The sequence below is a fragment of the Nylanderia fulva genome, unplaced genomic scaffold, assembly GCF_048542155.1.
Source record: "Nylanderia fulva isolate GAGA-0341 unplaced genomic scaffold, ASM4854215v1 Scaffold291, whole genome shotgun sequence".
Taxonomy (NCBI): Eukaryota; Metazoa; Arthropoda; class Insecta; order Hymenoptera; family Formicidae; genus Nylanderia; species Nylanderia fulva.
In genome coordinates this window covers 7,501-14,488 of record NW_028190360.1, presented here as the reverse complement: position 1 = coordinate 14,488, position 6,988 = coordinate 7,501, and the positions used below count along the sequence as shown (strand labels likewise).

General features: G+C 52.6%; 1 non-coding gene and 2 pseudogenes across 1 annotated transcript; all 3 read left to right on the top strand.

Moving 5' to 3' along the window:
• Positions 1 to 2,430: 2,430 nt before the first annotated feature.
• On the top strand, positions 2,431 to 3,159 carry LOC146722650 (small subunit ribosomal RNA; annotated as a pseudogene; the record flags this gene model as incomplete).
• An 815-nt stretch (positions 3,160 to 3,974) lies between these two features.
• On the top strand, positions 3,975 to 4,129 carry LOC146722649 (5.8S ribosomal RNA). Its single transcript, XR_014925020.1, has one exon. It is a non-coding gene; the product is annotated as a 5.8S ribosomal RNA (ribosomal RNA).
• A 1,036-nt stretch (positions 4,130 to 5,165) lies between these two features.
• LOC146722648 (large subunit ribosomal RNA) overlaps positions 5,166 to 6,988 on the top strand; it is a 4,834-nt pseudogene continuing 3,011 nt past the window's right edge.

The following is a 6,988-nucleotide window of genomic DNA, read 5'->3' as shown; positions in this document are numbered from 1 at the left end:
GGGGACGCTTGAAATCTTCTACAACTTGGGGTATGTTAACTCACTTGAAGTGAGGAGAATTGAACTATCAGAGGAAGAGTTGGAATACATATCCAGACTTAAGTTGATTAAACTGAAGGTTGTTGCATATTATAACCTAGATGTAATACTGCAGAGTAAAGTATTAATAGAACATTTGAAAATACTAGATCTTACAGCTAAAGAAATGAAAGAAGGCGATTTCAAGCAACTCTCCGCGTTTTCATTGAGTGAACTTTACATTTCTAACATTATGGGTTGGACTAATCCAAATAAAGACTGTAAGTTTGTATACGAAGGATGTACGTTACAACAACATCTAAAGGTGTTAAATATATCAGGATTTTATTGTAGCAATGCTGAGAGTATAAGGATATTAAAGATTTTACTGCACCACATTCACGCACCATTCATTCGTAATTTATTCTTGCTTTCTCTCTTTCTAACGCTCTCACGTATTCCGGACACACTTCGGACAGAACCGAGTGATCACATTTGCTCCCTTTCAGCTTACAGTTTCTACACACACTTTCCTTTTTACAATCTCTCATCATGTGTCCTACACATCCGCATTTTTGGCACAGTCTTTCCTTTTCGGTGCATTGCCGCATCATGTGCCCAAATGCGAAGCACTTGTGGCACCTCAGCACACTGAAAAACTCTTTCACCCTAAAGGCCTTCCAATGCACAAACACTCGTCCGTCACTACAGAGCACATTTCTTATTGCACTCGTAACTTCTAATATCACATTTCCGCAGGTTGCATCTTTCTTCGCATTCCTACTCACAACACGCACACGTTCCATAAATACTCTCTCATCCACTCGCCCTTTCAAGCTCCTCTCATACATTTCTCTCATTAACACTTCACTCGCCATATCATTCGGCACATCGTACAAGATGATCTTTGGGCCTATCTTGCGAGGCAGCTCAACCTTTAGGCCAGCATTCTTAAACTGACCACACTCTCTTATTCTTTTCAACTCACTCTCGCTCATCGTCTCAAACGCTACACCTCCATTCCTCACTTTCCTCACCGCTTTCACACGCACATTCAGTGACTTGCTCACATGCTTCATCATTCTCTCCTTTACTTCCTCACTTGTCACACTCGCACTTGCATCATCCGCTCTCACTATTACCGCATAACTCTTCTCTTTCGTTTTCACTCGTTTTCACATTCACTTCCTGTACCTTTTCAATCACGCTCTTTTCAACATTTTTCGCACTCACGCTCGCATAGCTCATTCCACTTCCGCCGTAGGCTAAATCCCGACTCGCTCGACGCATACACTCATCCAGTTTCCCCTGTATTCTCTCATTTTTGCACAACATTTTCATCATCTGTTCCTCATATTCTCCCACAATGTCCAGTATTTTCTCACTCGCACTCTTAGAAATTTTGTTCGTCTCCGTAAACAGGAATTTACGGAGTCTTGCACCAATTACTCTCATACACGCTATCTCACTCACTTCCGCAACGCTCTCATTCTCTCCCTCATTCATTAATCAAGAACGAAAGTTAGAGGTTCGAAGGCGATCAGATACCGTTCTAGTTCTAACCATAAACGATGCCAGCTAGCGATCCGCCGAAGTTCCTCCGATGAGGAACGGGTAACGGGGAATCAGGGTTCGATTCCGTAGAGGCAGCCTGAGAAACGGCTACCACATCCAAGGAAGGCAGCAGGCGCGCAAATTACCCACTCCCGGCACGGGGAGGTAGTGACGAAAAATAACAATACGGGACTCATCCGAGGCCCCGTAATCGGAATGAGTACACTTTAAATCCTTTAACGAGGATCCATTGGAGGGCAAGTCTGGTGCCAGCAGCCGCGGTAATTCCAGCTCCAATAGCGTATATTAAAGTTGTTGCGGTTAAAAACCTCGTAGTTGAATTTGTGTCGCACACCGTCGGTTCACCGCTCGCGGTGTTTATCTGGCGTGATGTGGGACGTCCTACCGGTGGGCTTAGCCTCGCGAGGGGCGGCCCAACTAATATCCCGTCGCGGTGCTCTTTACTGAGTGTCGAGTCGGGCCGGTACGTTTACTTTGAACAAATTAGAGTGCTTAAAGCAGGCTACCTTCGCCTGAATACTGCGTGCATGGAATAATGGAATAGGACCTCGGTTCTATTTTGTTGGTTTTCGGAACGCCGAGGTAATGATTAATAGGGACAGATGGGGGCATTCGTATTGCGACGTTAGAGGTGAAATTCTTGGATCGTCGCAAGACGGACAGAAGCGAAAGCATTTGCCAAAAATGTTTTCATTAATCAAGAACGAAAGTTAGAGGTTCGAAGGCGATCAGATACCGCCCTAGTTCTAACCATAAACGATGCCAGCTAGCGATCCGCCGAAGTTCCTCCGATGACTCGGCGGGCAGCTTCCGGGAAACCAAAGCTTTTGGGTTCCGGGGGATGTATGGTTGCAAAGCTGAAACTTAAAGGAATTGACGGAAGGGCACCACCAGGAGTGGAGCCTGCGGCTTAATTTGACTCAACACGGGAAACCTCACCAGGCCCAGACACCGGAAGGATTGACAGATTGATAGCTCTTTCTTGATTCGGTGGGTGGTGGTGCATGGCCGTTCTTAGTTGGTGGAGCGATTTGTCTGGTTAATTCCGATAACGAACGAGACTCTAGCCTGCTAAATAGGCGTACCTTATGGTATCGCGAAGGCCCCCGGCTTCGGCTGGCGGGTTTTTACTACCAACGTACAAACAAATCTTCTTAGAGGGACAGGCGGTTTCTAGCCGCACGAGATTGAGCAATAACAGGTCTGTGATGCCCTTAGATGTTCTGGGACGCACGCGCGCTACACTGAAGGAATCAGCGTGTGTTCCCTGGCCGAAAGGCCCGGGTAACCCGCTGAATTTCCTTCGTGCTAGGGATTGGGGCTTGCAATTGTTCCTCATGAACGAGGAATTCCCAGTAAGCGCGAGTCATAAGCTCGCGTTGATTACGTCCCTGCCCTTTGTACACACCGCCCGTCGCTACTACCGATTGAATGATTTAATGAGGTCTTCGGACTGGTGCGCGGCAATGTCTCGGCATTGCCGATGTTGCCGGGAAGATGACCAAACTTGATCATTTAGAGGAAGTAAAAGTCGTAACAAGGTTTCCGTAGGTGAACCTGCGGAAGGATCATTAACGTTCCGAAGGTCCTGCTCTGCGTCGAGAGTCCTCTCTTTTGGGAGAGACGCGCGCTCGCAGCAGTCGGCGACTAAATGGACGCGCTGAAAAGGCGCTCTCAGAGAAAAAGAAAATAACGGATTTGACGGAATTTGTTGTTGTGTTTTGATATAACGACGGACGCCGTCGCGCCTCTCTGACCGAAAGTAGTAGGCAAGCAGAGCAGCGCGCTCGGCGGTGTTCGACGACGATTCGGAGCGAGACGCTTCGCGATCACGCTCGTGTGTGTGCCATTCTCCGGCCACACACACACACAGAGCGTCGATTCGGCGTTGAGCGCGAACCGGTGGTAACCTATGCCCGCGCACGCGTGTGTGCAGCACCCACGACGTTCGTCGACGCGCGCCCTCCCCGTTGTCGCGGGGCAGCGGTCAGCGTGCCGAGAACACACGGTGTGCGACCGCGAGTGCCGAGCGAGAGGACCCCCATATATTATTATAATATATATATAACACAGAGAAGGGATCGATGATATTTCGACCAATCTGTCAACTGTATCGGTCCGACGGTTTCTTCAAAGAGCTTCCGCCCCGGCTCTCCCGTTGCGGGAGAGACGCTCCGAACGAGAAACACACAACTCTATCTTTGTGCCGTAGCCTTCCCTGGCGGGAGGCGGCGGTCCGCGCGCGTCCTCGGACGCGCGCGGACAGGCTGATCGAAGAGCCACCACGATTATTCTCTCTCTCTCTCTCTCGTCCGAGAGAAGAGACCACGATGGTTGAACGAGAAGCGCGTTTCTTCGCGAACGCAAAAATTTCGAACGATTACCCTGAACGGTGGATCACTTGGCTCGTGGGTCGATGAAGAACGCAGCTAATTGCGCGTCAACTTGTGAACTGCAGGACACATGAACATCGACATTTCGAACGCACATTGCGGTCCACGGATACAATTCCCGGACCACGCCTGGCTGAGGGTCGTTTTAGTACCCCTAAACTGCTTGCGCCCGAAAAGCGCGCACGGCCACGACGCGGGCGACCAGAGAATGGCGCGCGCGTCGCCTGTGCCCTGTGCAACGCTTACAATGGGCGTACGAGCGATCGTTGGACGTTCGCCCGAGGTGTCCTGTGCCGCGCCGACCGGCCGCGGTGCAAATCCTGGCGTCGTCTGAAATGACACACCGAAATAATAATAATAATGAGGAGGAGAAGCGCACAAGCGTGTAAAACGTTGGCGAACGCGCGCCCAGAGAATGCTGCGCAAATTAAGAGGGGGAGCGTGTTTGTGTATCCAAGTCGTGTGTGTACGCGAGAGCCGAGGAGAAATGGGATGAGAGTAAGAGCGCGCGCGAAGGGAGCAACAAACGGCCAAAAAAAGGGTCAGGACGGTGAATGGCACCGCTTTCCCTAGAGCGGCGCGTGCGTCGTTGTCTCCCGAAAGTAGGTAGCGCTTGTCTCACCGTCTCTCCTCTCCGTACATCACACAGACTGACCGGACTGCTCTCGCACTCTGTGCCGCGTCTCTCGGTGCGATAGCGCTCGCGCGTCTTATGCCGAGGCGCCCTTGCCCGCACACATAACGGTATTACGGAGAAATATACGGCGCGTCGTCGTCCGGCGGAGAGAGCATTCGTAATCCTTTACCTCTTTACGGAGAAGGGTTTTGAATCGCGAGCCGACCGCGTGTCCGAGTCCACGAAATTTTCGTAAAGCGAAAAAAGGGGACCGGCGCGCCGCGTCGTGTACTCGTCGAATCGATTCCGCCCGAATTTCGTATATGAAAGAGAAGGGAGAGCCGAGAATCTCGAACCCCGCGATATATCGTCTCCATTACCACCAACGAGTGTGTGTGCGGTTAGCGCCCCGGCGATTTGCCTTCTCGCGTATTTCGTGTGCTGCCGCTGCTGCTCTCTCGTTCGACGCTCACTCTCTCTCCCTCTTATAATATATATTATAGAGGAGAGACGACGATGAGCGACGCGGAGGAGGCAAACGGCTACGAAAACTCACTATGCGACGACCTCAGAGCAGGCGAGATTACCCGCTGAATTTAAGCATATTATTAAGCGGAGGAAAAGAAACTAACCAGGATTTCCTTAGTAGCGGCAAGCGAACAGGAAAGAGCCCAGCACAGAATCCCGCGGTTCCGCCGCAGGGAAATGTGGTGTTTGGGAGGATCCGCTTATCCCGAGGTGCCGCGTCGCGTCCAAGTCCATCTTGAATGGGGCCACTTACCCGTAGAGGGTGCCAGGCCCGTAGCGACCGGTGCGCGCCTCGGGAGGATCTCTCCTTAGAGTCGGGTTGCTTGAGAGTGCAGCTCTAAGTGAGTGGTAAACTCCATCTAAGGCTAAATACGACCACGAGACCGATAGCGAACAAGTACCGTGAGGGAAAGTTGAAAAGAACTTTGAAGAGAGAGTTCAAGAGTACGTGAAACCGTTCAGGGGTAAACCTAAGAAACCCAAAAGATCGAACGGGGAGATTCATCGTCAGCGGCGCTGGCTTCGCGTCGGTCGGCGATGTCCCGCGGAGTCCTTGTGGCTTGCGCGCGGGCACGCTACCGTGCGCCGATGTCCGGCGCTCGTCGTCGTGCACTTCTCCCCAAGTAGAACGTCGCGACCCGCTGGGTGTCGGTCTACGGCCCGGGTGCGGTGTCTGTCGCGTCGCCGGTAAAACGGCACGCGACAAACCCTCGGTCGCCCGGCCGGCTGCTCGGCGGTACGCGCAAGGTATCAGGCCGCACTATTCACGGTGCGTCGAGACCGTCGCAAGCGCGCGCCACGGTACTCGGAGATTACGGACTTCGCGCCGTCCCCGGTCCTGGCCCGCTGTTGGTTACAGTACGGTACACCTTCGACAGGCCTGCGAACGTCTCCCGCGGTCTCGCGGGAGACCGATACCGGTCGGCGACGCTACTGCTTTGGGTACTCTTAGGACCCGTCTTGAAACACGGACCAAGGAGTCTAACATGTACGCGAGTCATTGGGACTTGTCGCGAGACCTAAAGGCGTAATGAAAGTGAAGGTCGGCCCTGGCCGTCGACCTAGGGAGGATGGGCCGCGTCGCGATGCGGCCTCGCACTCCCGGGGCGTCTCGTTCTCATCGCGAGAAGAGGCGCACCCAGAGCGTACACGTTGGGACCCGAAAGATGGTGAACTATGCCTGGTCAGGACGAAGTCAGGGGAAACCCTGATGGAGGTCCGTAGCGATTCTGACGTGCAAATCGATCGTCGGAACTGGGTATAGGGGCGAAAGACTAATCGAACCATCTAGTAGCTGGTTCCCTCCGAAGTTTCCCTCAGGATAGCTGGCACTCGGCCGTTCTGCACGGAACGCGCGCGAGTCTCATCTGGTAAAGCGAATGATTAGAGGCCTTGTGGCCGAAACGACCTCAACCTATTCTCAAACTTTAAATGGGTGAGATCTCTGGCTTTCTTGAATTATGAAGCCACGAGCATCTACGGATCAGAGTGCCAAGTGGGCCATATTTGGTAAGCAGAACTGGCGCTGTGTGATGAACCAAACGCAGAGTTAAGGCGCCCAACTCGACGCTCATGGGACACCATGAAAGGCGTTGGTTGCTTAAGACAGCAGGACGGTGGCCATGGAAGTCGGAATCCGCTAAGGAGTGTGTAACAACTCACCTGCCGAAGCAACTAGCCCTGAAAATGGATGGCGTTGAAGCGTCGAGCCTATACTCTGCCGTCAGCGGCAAGTGGGGCGGCAACCGGGAGCGGGCGTTAGTCTTCTCTCGCGTCGTCACGAAGCCCTGACGAGTAGGAGGGTCGCGACGGTGAGCGCAGAAGGGTCTGGGCGCGAGCCTGCCTGGAGCCGCCGTCG